Source organism: Equus quagga, chromosome 3 (genome assembly GCF_021613505.1).
Source record: "Equus quagga isolate Etosha38 chromosome 3, UCLA_HA_Equagga_1.0, whole genome shotgun sequence".
NCBI classification, from domain to species: Eukaryota; Metazoa; Chordata; class Mammalia; order Perissodactyla; family Equidae; genus Equus; species Equus quagga.
In genome coordinates this window covers 144,096,244-144,108,737 of record NC_060269.1, presented here as the reverse complement: position 1 = coordinate 144,108,737, position 12,494 = coordinate 144,096,244, and the positions used below count along the sequence as shown (strand labels likewise).

At 43.1% G+C, this 12,494-nt stretch overlaps 1 long non-coding RNA gene across 1 annotated transcript in view; it reads right to left on the bottom strand.

Moving 5' to 3' along the window:
• Positions 1 to 287: 287 nt before the first annotated feature.
• Positions 288 to 12,494, bottom strand: part of LOC124237512 (uncharacterized) — a 71,866-nt gene continuing 59,659 nt past the window's right edge. Inside the window, exon 5 of the long non-coding RNA XR_006888025.1 lies at positions 288 to 733. This is a non-coding gene — a long non-coding RNA (uncharacterized LOC124237512). The remainder of the gene's footprint in view (positions 734 to 12,494) is intronic.

Sequence of the window (12,494 nt, the reverse complement as noted above, 5' to 3'; positions counted from 1 at the left end):
TGGAACAGTTCCTCAGCCTGGTATAACTTCCTCCTTCAAAACCAGTCTTACAAATGGATTAATTCTGCTCTTTCTTAACTGCCTTTATCTATATTGTCTTAACATTTATATGCTGCATTTTTCCACTTGTATATTGATGTGATATTTGTCAGGGAAAATTGTGAAAGATTTTGAAATGGGCAGAAAATATTCTTGGTGACCAGTCCAATATACCCTTCTGGATTCTCTCTGTCTTTCATGTTCTTTCAACTATTTTACTACTCTGTAAATCATAGAAAACTGATAATGATGCATATTCTCGTCCAGAGAAGTACAAGTGAATTGTATCCAGTGGAATGCAATTAATTCTTACCCTTTGGATACTGACCAGTTTTCATCTATTAAGCAAATTTATTTCGGCATTCTTGATTACCTCAGAGTAGACACTTTAAAATGTTTGTTGATTGAATGACATTGAAGCTTAAAATATAAACCATAGCAACACACCAAAGTCCTTGATTCTTAGAGGCAAGATGGCATTAATAGTGTACCATGCATCTCTCAGCTGCTAAGGGATGTTGTCCACGATGCCTCCAAGTCCTTCACCCTCCATGGGTTCGGCTGCCCACTGCTGCTAACTGCGCTGCCATCTCAAATGAGAGCACTCTCACTTGCCGTTTCTTTTTACCAGTCTTTGAGAAACCTTGCATGGACGCGATCTTTGATCTCCTGTTGATCAAAAGCCACAGGCAACCTGGAAGGGAGAGTTTAGGGTTACAACAGGTACACCTTGTTGTGAAACACTACACAACAATTATGGAGAGACAGAGAGACAGAGTGGAGGCAGATCAATGTAGAACTTATCCAAGATGTGTGAAGTTGGGAAAAGAAAATCCAACTGCAGAGCAAAGTGTTAGTATGATCCCATTTTGTGTGTAGCAAAAAATGAAAAAAGCAGAAAAGACAGCAAAATTTCCCTCCTAATGGCTTTCAAAGTACTCTCTGACAGAAATACAACTGGAAAACTGTGGGCGAAGCCCATCGATAGGGAATTTTCACTGTTTGATAGATTGTTCATAGTTTACAAGGAACGTCATGCCAGAAATACTTCAGGAACCTAATGCCAGAAATAATTCATCAGATAAGACCATATCACTTACGAATCTTGAATGCTTTCTAAGTTTGTAAACATATTGATGTTTAACAAGCTTGCTTTTAAAAGCATCTATTAAACACCTAATAGGTGCCTGGTATTCTACCAGTTTCTTTCATGTACCTTTTCTTACTTATGTGTTGATTAACCTTATTTAGTAGGCATTCTTTTTCTCCTTCTTTAAATTTTTTACTTGTTTATTTAATGAGGAAGATTGGCCCTGAGCTAACATCTGTGCCAAGCTTCCTCTATTTTGATTGTGGGATGCCGCCACGACATGGCTTGATGAGCGGTGTGTAGGTCTGCGCCCAGGATCCGAATGCACGAAGGCGGGGCTGCTGAAGCAGAATGGGTGGACATAACCACTACATCACCGGGATGATCTCATTTTTAAATGAGAAACAGAGGTTCAGAGAGGTTAGGAGATTTTTCACGAGTCCAGTCAGTGACGGAAGTGACCAGATTACCAGTCACCTTGATATGAAGTAAAATGCGGAATGTGTATATAAATGAAATACAAACTCCAACTGGAAGAACCACAGTGGGGAATAAACACAAGTCCCTCATTTCGTGGAGGACTCACCTTGAACAACTGGATCAGTTTCCCAGCTATTTGGGTCTGACGCTTCCCTAAACATTTTGAGAATAGGGTTCCCAGGCAAAAGTCCAGAGGGTCCCTGAACTCCACACATGGACTCACCAGGAAACATTCTGGAATCCTGGGACTAGGATTTAAATATCTTAGGTTTCTGAGAGTGCTGATCCATTACAATCACTATAAACTTGTGAGGAACAATATTTGAACGGAGATGATCTGCTCTACCATAGTGAAAATAAAATGCCCTATCATTGTACTGACTTGTCTGAAATAGTCCTCACTTCATATATTTTAGCCATTTGTCCTTAAGGCCATTCTATTCATACTTTTGGATTTGACGGATGTGGTCACCACGCTGCTCATTTAATCCCGATAGTCCAATGATGGTGGCATATGCCCCACTGGCATATTTTATCTTAGAGGTAAACAAATGTGGAGTGGTGGCTATATTTTTATACCACCACCAGGGAGCAGCAATGTGCAAATAACGCCTCTAACTGCTCTGGGCCTCCACTGCTTGGCCCGGTTTGGGAGGAGAAAGTGGCTCTCATTCCCCTAACGTTTTTCAGATTTAAAATAATAGCAATATAATCACTTCAGTCCTGCTCTGGGAACCGTCAGAACTAATTCATTTCAGATGAAAATATACTGACTGTTCACATATGCATCCGAATCAGTCTTTTCAGGATTCAGACTCTGCTCATTCAGGCATCTGTTCATCCAACTTTTACTCAGAACCTACTGAACACCAGCACTGCCCTGGGATGACCTGTAGCTCCATCCATTGAGAAAACAGACATTCAATATCCATACCACCTGCGTGGGGCGGGCTTTCCCCGTCACCCCTCCCTTCTGTCTAAAATCACAATCCTCCTTTCTTGTTCAGCTTCTTTTAAGCACTTACTTTCTTATGTTATCTTGTTGTTTTGTTTGTCTACCGCATTCCTTGAGAGCTGAGATATTATCTGTTCTGTTCGTTCATGTATCCCCAGCTCCTAGAACAGTGCCCAGCACATAATGAGGGCTCAAAAAATATCTGTGGAATGAACGAATATAAAGTTATTGACACATGCTGCAACGGAGGGGACATGTACGTCTTCATCTGAACTAGATATTGCTAAATTGCTCACTTGAGTGATTTTCCGTTTTCATCAGCAGTGGATGAGAGAGATGCTCAAAGGTAATATTATTTGATGTTAGCATTTGAAGGAACTTGGGTCATCACCTAGACTCTCCTTTTAGGGAAGAGGGAATTGAAGTCAAAGTAGAGGCGAGATTTGCCCAAGGCTATGACGATCTTGAATGGTTGAGTCAGGTTCCCACCAGGAGTCCTGACTCCCACCCACCCTCCTGCCTACCCAATTTTTTCATTTTCCTTAAACCTCGCCTTCTACAACAATGGACTGCATATATTAATAACCTGATTTGTATAATGCTTACTTGGGAATTGGCAGAGATAAGACTTGGGCATCTACTTCCTGGATCCCCAAACCAACACTCTCAAGGGCACCTGTGGTCAGCCGCTCTGCATGAGACACAATATGTATCTCCTAGCACCTACTTCGTATCAGGTCCTTCAGAAACATCTGGTCATTTGATCCTCACAACAATCCTGTGTATGTGATGTTATTATCCCCAACTTACTGATGAGAAAATGTAATAATGGCATACATGGCACTTAGCATGGATTCGGGACTGTTCTAAGGGTTCCATGACTATTAGCTCATTTAATTCCCTTAACAATATTTGGGGTACCTACTATTGCTGTTCCCTATTATAGATGGGGACACTGAGGTCAAGAAAAGGTAAGAAGTTTGTCTAAGCTCACTCTGCTAGAAAGTGGCAAGGCCGCCATGTGTTTCATTACTGTGCTCTGCTTCTTTGCAGAAAATAGGGGTTCGGGACCGTGGAGTGCCCTGGCACCATCTGACTCCACTTTCCTGTATGGTTTTCCCACAACATCAGGCGGCAGTTTGGGGCCAGAAGATCTTTACAGAGGTCTGAAACTCAGCAGAAAAGAGAAGACAGTAATATTGCAAATGCCACCCAGGCTGCAGACAATATTTCCTCCCTGGAACTGTCCTCCTCTAATTTGGCGTCATCCGCCAGGATCCTTCTGGGGTGCCGCAGCTGCTCACACAGAGCCCTTGTGCATTAACTGGCAAGGGATGGGCTGGACTTTCTGTGTCCACCCTTCAATCTGGGCATCCAGATGCTGGCTCTGCCGTGGGTGTGGGGCGCTCCCCGGAGCTTGGCCATTCCAGTCGAAACTGGACAGTGAACTGAAGTTACCTCATGGTGACTTGGAAGGGGTGTTTGTGGGAATGAAGCTGGTTCGCTGTGTTATCCTGTTGAACTAATCTGGGCTCCGAGCCCCTTTTAAAGTCATCAGGAGAACACAGTCTAGAAAGATGGACAGGAAGTAGATCTTTTGCTGGCTGGAGGTGTTCTTGCTGACTGAACTTTTACATCTGGTGTGAAATAAATAAGCAGAAAAGGCTTGACTTACTAATCCTCTACCCTTAGCTTGTCTCAGATGTCTGTCTGGAGTTCTGACCTCTGGAACTGGAACATAGAGGTAAATCTCAGAGCCTCTTTCCAGTGGTATAAACAACATGATGAACAAAAGCTTTGAGGTCCAACGGACCCAACATGCTCCACTGCGCACTAGGTGTATGAATCTGGGCAAGTAACTGAGCCTCATCTATAAAATGAGTCATAATAAAGCCTTTTCCATGGGGTTGTTGTAAATATCTGGCAGTTCGTATACGCTCAATAAATGATCGCATGGTGTAATAAGCAACAAATGAGCAGATCTGAGTCCTGGCTCTGCCTCCTGCTAGCCACGTGGCATCAGATCCAGCACTTTTCATTTTGCAGAGCTGAATTCCTCCTCTGCAAAGTGAGATTGAAATATCATCCTCTCTGGAGTCTCTGACTACTCTATAAGTGTTCTCCAACCAGATGACCACTGCCTCCCATACACACCCACTCTGTTTTTCTAGAGTTCTCAGAGGAGGGTTGGGGGATAACACAGAGATCACCGGCATCTCCACTGCCAATCTCTGGGAGGGAGACAGTATTTACTGAAATCTCCTAAGTACCAACCCTGATCCAGACACTGTTCCTCTGTTCTCCCACTTAAACCTCTCAGTAGCCCTTGATGTGGATACTGCTATCACTAGTCTACAAAAGAGGAAACAGGCTTAGAGAGTTTATGGCTTATGTGACCTTTCTCAAATCACACTAGCTAAGAGTGGCAAAATCTATATTTCTACCCAAGTCTGCCTGTGTTCCCACCACTCACCCCCAGATGATCTCAAGACATTGGAGAAATGAAAATTCTCCTTCTGTAAAGGTCAAGAGCCTTTGGTCTATGAAGAACTGACAGCAAGTATTGCTACTGATAACAGCTACTTTTCCAACTCCATGGTGAATGCTCAAATGGGAAGCAAATACAAGGGGCATTCCTAACTTTTTGCGATGGACTTATTTACAATTTAATTTAGCCATACTGGTCTTACAGAGTAATAAATCATTTAAGAAGAAACTCCATGGTAAACAATTCCAAGTAGTCGTTGGAATTCTCCCCAGATACAGTGGGTTTTGGATTTCCCATATTTTGTCTGATTGTCCCAGCTGGAGTAACATTGGCCAATTCATTGCACGTGGCAGAAGAAATGGTAGATATCAATCGGAGCAAAAAAACAGAGACGACAAAATGAAGTTGTTCTTGTTTTGGTTTTACCCCTCTTATATATTTTATCATACCTTAAAGAAACGACCAAAAACAACTAGGAAACAACTTGATGTTTCCTTCATTTCATATGCCCTGGGTAGCAGCTGACGGGATGGAGAGAATCAAATTGCTGAAATGCACGTGGTTGTTGGCTAATCAGGGGAAGCATTTTCTGTCCCAGGGTTTGGATGTGATGTAGCTGGCCCACTCTACAGGGCAGAAACCTATCTGTTCTTTCGTAATTGTTAAATTCCTCTCTTAAAATCCTTCTCCCAGGGAAAACTTTAATTTAGAAAGGTCGTCAATAGGATCCTCTGCCAAAAACAGCACAGGCTGGGAGAATAGACAATAGTTTTGCCACAGCAATCATTGGCCACCAGACCAAATGGGAATAGCTTCTTTTTTTTCCCTTTCTAAGATGCTGTTTTTCTATTTGGGTCATTTTAGTGATAACAGCATGTACCAGATTATTAGACATCAAAGCCAATCTGTTTCCTTCACTGAAAGAAGCTCCCTCAACCTTGAAAACACTCACACACACGCACGCAGACACACGTCATTGGAAAGATAATATTTAAATGAATATTTCTGTCTAAATATGTACTTCTTGGTAGAATTCTGTTTTAGAATTGGTCAAATTTCTCCCAGGAGAAGCACCAGTCTAGAGATTCAAGGAGGCTGGTATGGAGCCTCAAAGTTTGGGGCAAGTGGCTGTATTGTATTAGGGGAGATCAGCTGCTATAACAAACAGCCCCCAAATCTCAGTGGCTTGCCACAATAAAGGTCTATTTCTTGTTAATGTCACATTCCAGTGAGTCAACAGGTAGGGGCACTGTGTTTTATTTAAAGACTAAGGCTCTTTCACCCAGTGACTCTCCTATCATTTAGGGACTCAAATTCCTTCATCTAACATCCCTGAGGGCCTTAGAATCTGTCACTGGATGCTCTGCATCCAAATAGTTAACAAAAGAAGAAAGAGAGAGCATCGAGGTTAGTGTGGGAGATTTTAGGGACCGGGCCTGTTAGTGGCTTACATCTCTGGTGCCCACATTCCCTTGGCCAGAACTCAGTCACATGGCTCCACCTCACTGCAAAGGAGGCTGGGAAGTGAAGTTTAACTATGTGCCCAAGAGAAAAAAGGGAATAGGAATTGATGAACACATAGCAGTCTCTCATTACCAGATGTATTGAACAACTACTCCACAGTTTGGGTGTGTGACGTTTTCTCAGGACAGGTGAATTATGGCTTCTTGTTGCTGAGGACATTTAGATATTCTAAGCACTTTACTCAGAAAACCACTGCCCTTTCATATAGGGGGTAAGGAAATTTGAGTTAGGAATGGAGTAAAGGTCAGGAATGAGATGAAGCTGAAAGAAAGAGGGATATCCATTTGGCACATAACTTGGAGATTTTGTTAAGGTTTCATTTTAGGTGGCATCTAAAAGGGCATGTTTGGGGATGTGATTTCCTGAAGCATGTAGAGACAGTGTGTGAATGCCACCTTCCCAGATGGCAATGATCAAGGGCCAGTTCTGGAGATGCCAAAGTACCGTTGGTTCCAAGGAGAAAATATGGGGCCAGGAACAGAAACTTTAGTCAAAAGGAGTTAAGAGCCAGGAAAATACAAAGTCAAAATAGGATTGAAGGCAGTGACCAGGAGGAGCCAGGAAATTCTGCCACAAACATTTATTTCCTCCATTCTCTGAATGTTCATTGAGCACTTTCAATCTGCCAGTTTCCATGTCAGAGAATACAACAATGAAGAAAACTCAGTCCCTGCCTGTAAGGAATCCAAAATTCTCTTTGGGTGGACACTGGTCACATGGTAAGTGGGTGGGCTTGTCTGACCTAAAGTCCAGGGTCAAGAGTAGAGGCAGGGATCTCCATGAAGGGATATGAAAAAAATGGCACCTTTAACAGCTGCTTAGATGCCTTCACACACTGGAAACAAAAGACCCTCCTTCTGATGTCATTTTCATCCTTCCTAAGAATTCTAAAGTCATCCCGTAGCCAGCCCACATAATGGAAATGCTGAATCAGGGAATTTTAGAGTTGAAAGAGGTCTCACAAATCACTTAGTTTGTTTTTTTGGTTTTCTGCAAAGGGAAGGAATCTGTGGTATGGCAGTTCCAACCCACAGAGACTCACTTTACACCAAGATCACGCAGTCTGCTCCATTCCCTTGATGTGCGATCTGCGTGGAACAGAAATGATTAAAACTATTCCACTTCACAAGCATGTATCAAACTCCTGCTTATAAGATCCACACACCTTCCTTGATGGTTGGCCTTCACATCTCCTTCATGCCTTTTCCTTTAAATGTGCTGATAGATTTCACTGAAGTTTCTACCCAGACCTCCTCCCTGGAGCTCTACGGAATGTGTATGATCTTTCCTCCATTTTAATATGTGTAATTACATTTTACCAAACAACTACTGCATCCGCTAGACCTCAGCAAGGCAGCGAGAGCACATTCAGATGGAGCCATTGAGAAAAATTATATAAAGGACTTACATATGTCTGAAGTCTTGGATGGGGTTAAAATCCAACAGTAGTGCGATGCATTAACCAGAGCTAGCCACAGAGGGGAGCTATTACCACCTCTACCACCAGAAAGGGGTGGGGGGGAGTGGTTAACTCCAGGAGAGAGTCAAAGACTGAAGCTGTGGCTTTGGGTAGAAGGATTCCACCAACACTCTTTGAACTGCCTGGAAGGAACAGAGGAAGGAAAATACACCTTCGTCTTCTCCTGCCTGCACCTCCAATTGGCAGAACATGACCAGAAGCCGGAGTTCGGGGGAACCTATTGACACAGTCAATGAAGGTCAACTTCCCAGCTCCAGAACAGGATGGAGAAGAGCTGGGTGGGTGCAGAAGGGCAAGTGTAGAATCCGAGCCCTCCCTCCACTGCCAGGGATGCTGCCACCGAATGGAGAGGAGCTGAGAAAACAGTCTCGGCCCTCGGCTTCACAGACTTAACAGGGCAGTGAGGGAGAGAGAAAATAAACAAGTACGTGCACTAATGAACTTTGCTGTGTGTACGAAGGAGAGAGTGGGCACTATGAGAGGTAAACATAGTAAGAGATCAACTGTAGACTGGACCTCTTTCTGTGGATGCAGCATTTAAGCTGAGACCTGAAAGATGAGAAGGAGCCAACCAGGTAATCAATGAGAGAAAAGCATCCCAGACAGAGGGAGGGCTTTGACACATGGCAGCTGTTCAGATATCTGATTCCTTGAATTTAAGTTGAATTTCTATGAAATATATAGATGTTATTTCTTAGGAGTTGCCCCCAGAAGTGCCCAGATCAGATGAAAAGAACAGCGCCCTGGGGGTCAGGAGGCCCTTTTCACCAGCCCTGCCTCTGGCCCTCGCTGTCCAGGAGATGTTGCCCAGGTCGCTGGATCTCTGTTTACCTCCCTTTTTTATCTGTAAAATGAAGATAGCTTGCTGGCCTCCAAAGTCCCTTTCAGTTCTAAAATCCAGTGTTGGCCATGGACTTTATTCATCTTTTTAAAGATGCTTTTCGACACTTTTCAAAATTCTATTTTTCACTAAGTGAATGCCCAAGAGCCAGTTAAATTTTCTTTAGATCCTCAGATGAATGATAGTTGAATGAGCTCTGTGCTGAACACGAGCTGAACTCCATGCACAGCTCTAGAGGGATTAAATCATATTCTTTGGTATTTGGCCAAAGGAAAAACACAAAGTCACAAAACTATGGGAAGAGGCTCTAGCTATGGACTTTGGTTTGTAGGAAAAGTGTTTTAAAGGATCAGAGAGTATCTGGGTAATCTCTCTGACTCCCTTCCAAAGCTCAATTCCCCCTATGGCCACCCCACCATGCTTACACACTCCTGGGACAAAAGTGAGAAAGGCCATGATGTCCCTGGTCACCTCTGGCTTCAGTGAATGTCCCATCACATCAACTTGAAATCTGTCCCCAGGACGTTCCTTCAGATTTTCCATCACTCTGCTTTGGGTCTTATGGAACTGGATGCTTCTCAAAAACTCCAATTGCCATGTTCCCGCTTCCCTCAAGATTTTCAAACACTCCATTCCATTATCCTGCAACACTGTTCTCTTCCTCCCAGAAAACCCCCAGCTTTTCCCTCAGCAGAGTGATACTTGAGGTCTCAGCAGAAACGTCTTTTCTGTGGGGTAGCCTTCCCACTCTCTAAATTAAGGCAGATACCTTCTTGTCAGTCATGCGGCGCAGCGGTCTGTCACACACATTTGCCTTATTACCTCACTCCCACCTTGACTCACTGCTCTGGAAGAGCCCAGAGCAAGCTGGCTGCTCTATTCCAACACCTAAAGCGGTGAGGGACATTTAGATAATTTCCCTTCGAATGAGGGATTTTTGAGAAGACCTGGTGTTTTGCTAGAATTTTGGAGTCCACAGACAAGAATAAGAACCAGGAACACCTTAGTACGGAGGTTTAGATAAATGACATATCACAGGCATAGGGTGTCTCCAGCTGTCTGTCTCCAGTTGGTGAGAACACTTTAAATGGTATGATGAAAAGCATAGTCTCCATTCTGGCTGAGTCTGAATTATTTTCTGTGTGAAATACATTGCAAACAAAGATATATTGTTAAGCCAAAAGAGCAAGTTTCTGAATAGCGTCCACCGTGAACCTTATTTCTGTGCGAAAAGGCTTATTCACACACACATACACAGAGAGGAAGATCACGGTTTTTGTAGATGTATAGCGGTGGGATATAGAAATGTTTAGAATCTTGCCATAAAGTTAAAATAATGTAACTCCATCAGAACTTTTAAAATACTGTTGGAATTCAAAGAACTTGGGATCTAGAGGTCTGAGCAAACGCTAGGCTGTGTTTATTCTATGACTAGGGCCCCCTTGGCTGCTAATCAGAAATACTCACCATCCTAGGATCCACAAGGCTGTCTACACTAGCGCTCAAGTGAGGGGTTTCAGAGACCATCACATCGTTAGTCTAAGACACTCTTTTTTGTTTTTGTTTTTTTTAAGATTGGCACCTGAGCTAACAACCGTTGCCAATCTTTTTTTATTCTGCTTTTTCTCCCCAAATCCCCCCAGTACATAGTTGCATATTTTAGTTGTGGGTCCTTCTAGTTGTGGCATGTGGGATGCCACCTCACCATGGCCTGGTGAGCGGTGCCATGTCCGCTCCCAGGATGGAAACCAGCGAAACCCTGGGCTGCTGAAGCGGAGCGCTCGAGCTTAACCACCCAGCCATGAGGCCGGCCCCTCACTCATTTTTTTAAATAGTTTTTATTTTTATATCCTGAAACAATGTTGACAAAACTTTCATCAGGCAGTAATACAAGATTGAGGAAACTTTTCTAAAAGTCAACAACTTTGGAACCAAATGTTAGATGCAATTAAGTGTTATGAAGAAGGCCATAATATTGCCTGAAATGATACACCGAAGTGTGAATTTTGGAGTGAGAAACACTTGAAATGAGACAATGGTTTATCAAAGTCATCATATAACCAGGAAAGGACAATGAAAAACTTGAGGGAAAAAAACTGGTTAGCTGGTCACCAGATGCACATTGCAAAGATGTCCTTCACCCTAAAGGCTGTAGATGCAGGTGTTCCAAGAACACATCCCCTGCTACCCTATCTTTAATTCCTAGGAGAGAATTGCCTCCAGAGTTTGCTATTTTTAAATTAGGTGAGCTCTTTAGGACTCCATCCCTCAAATCAAATGGAATTATACAGATAAAATCTGGGATGATATACATTAAAATATTAAATTGGGGGGGTTGGGGTAAAATTATGAGTGGCTTGTATTTTCTTCTTTATATTTACATATTTTGCCTAGTTTTTAAAAAGTAATACTTATTGTCTGTAAGTAAATAAATGAAGTGTTGCATAATCTGTTTTTAAGAAAGAACTAACGTCAACAGCAGTAGACCGTTGAAGCCAGCAGCATCTGCAGCATGGGGAATATTTCCTTCATGCCAATGTGTCACGGCCTGACACAGCACAGATGTGGCCCGGTATCCTTCTTGTTGGAAGGAATCTCATCGTCACCACGAGTAGTTGGCTCCTGAGGACACCTGTTATTCATTACACACATCATTGAATGGGGGAAAGAAAAGGAGAGAGGGCGAGAGGGAAAAACAACCATTCCAAACATTTTAGGATTGTTTCAGAACCTAAGAAGCTGTGATTGGTGTGATAAGACCTTCAAACCAGAAGATTTGAGAAGCCATTTTTATTCCTTCAACTAGAAGGGAGACTTCGTTTCTAAGTCCTTTTTTTCCTTAAAGATTGGCACCTGAGCTAACAACTGTTGCCAATCTTGTTTTTTTTTTTTTTTTAATTCTTCTCCCCAAAGACCCCCAGTACATAGTTGTAGATTCTGGTTGTGAGTGCCTCTGGTTGTGCCATGTGGGACGCCACCTCAGCATGGCCTGATGAGCTGTGCCTTGTCCACGCCTGGGATCCAAACTGGTGAAACCCTGGGCTGCCGAAGCAGAGCACACAAACTTAACCACGCGACCATGGGGCCAGCCCCTTTCTAAGTCCTCTATCTGAGACAAATCTCTGACTAAAGCTTCCACGTCAATGTCCATCTCCGAGGTTCAGGTCTGTATTATCCTTCTGTCTAAATTTCTAACAGATATCTCTGGACGGTTCCCTAGTCCGTGAGATCGCATAGAACAAATTGCTAATAGTAAGAACAGCCAGTTCTGGAGAGGGATGTGGCCCTCTAGGGACTTTTTGGTGATGAAGAAGAAAGATGGAAGGAAAAGAAGACCTCTTATGAGCTGATGTGTTGGGAATATGATTTTGTCTACATGACCATTTCTCAAAACATTCCTCACCCATTCTTATCCCTAGCTCCAGAGATGAGCAACAGACCAGGCCTGGCCAGTCAGAGATACTTTCACCTTCTGGCCACAGTGACTGGCTTAGGGATGGACATCTGAACTAGATCAGGTCAATCAATTATTCCCCAGATGTTTTGCTGAGATTATCTGGAAAGAGATGTCCTCTTTTCTCTGGCATCATGGTCTGG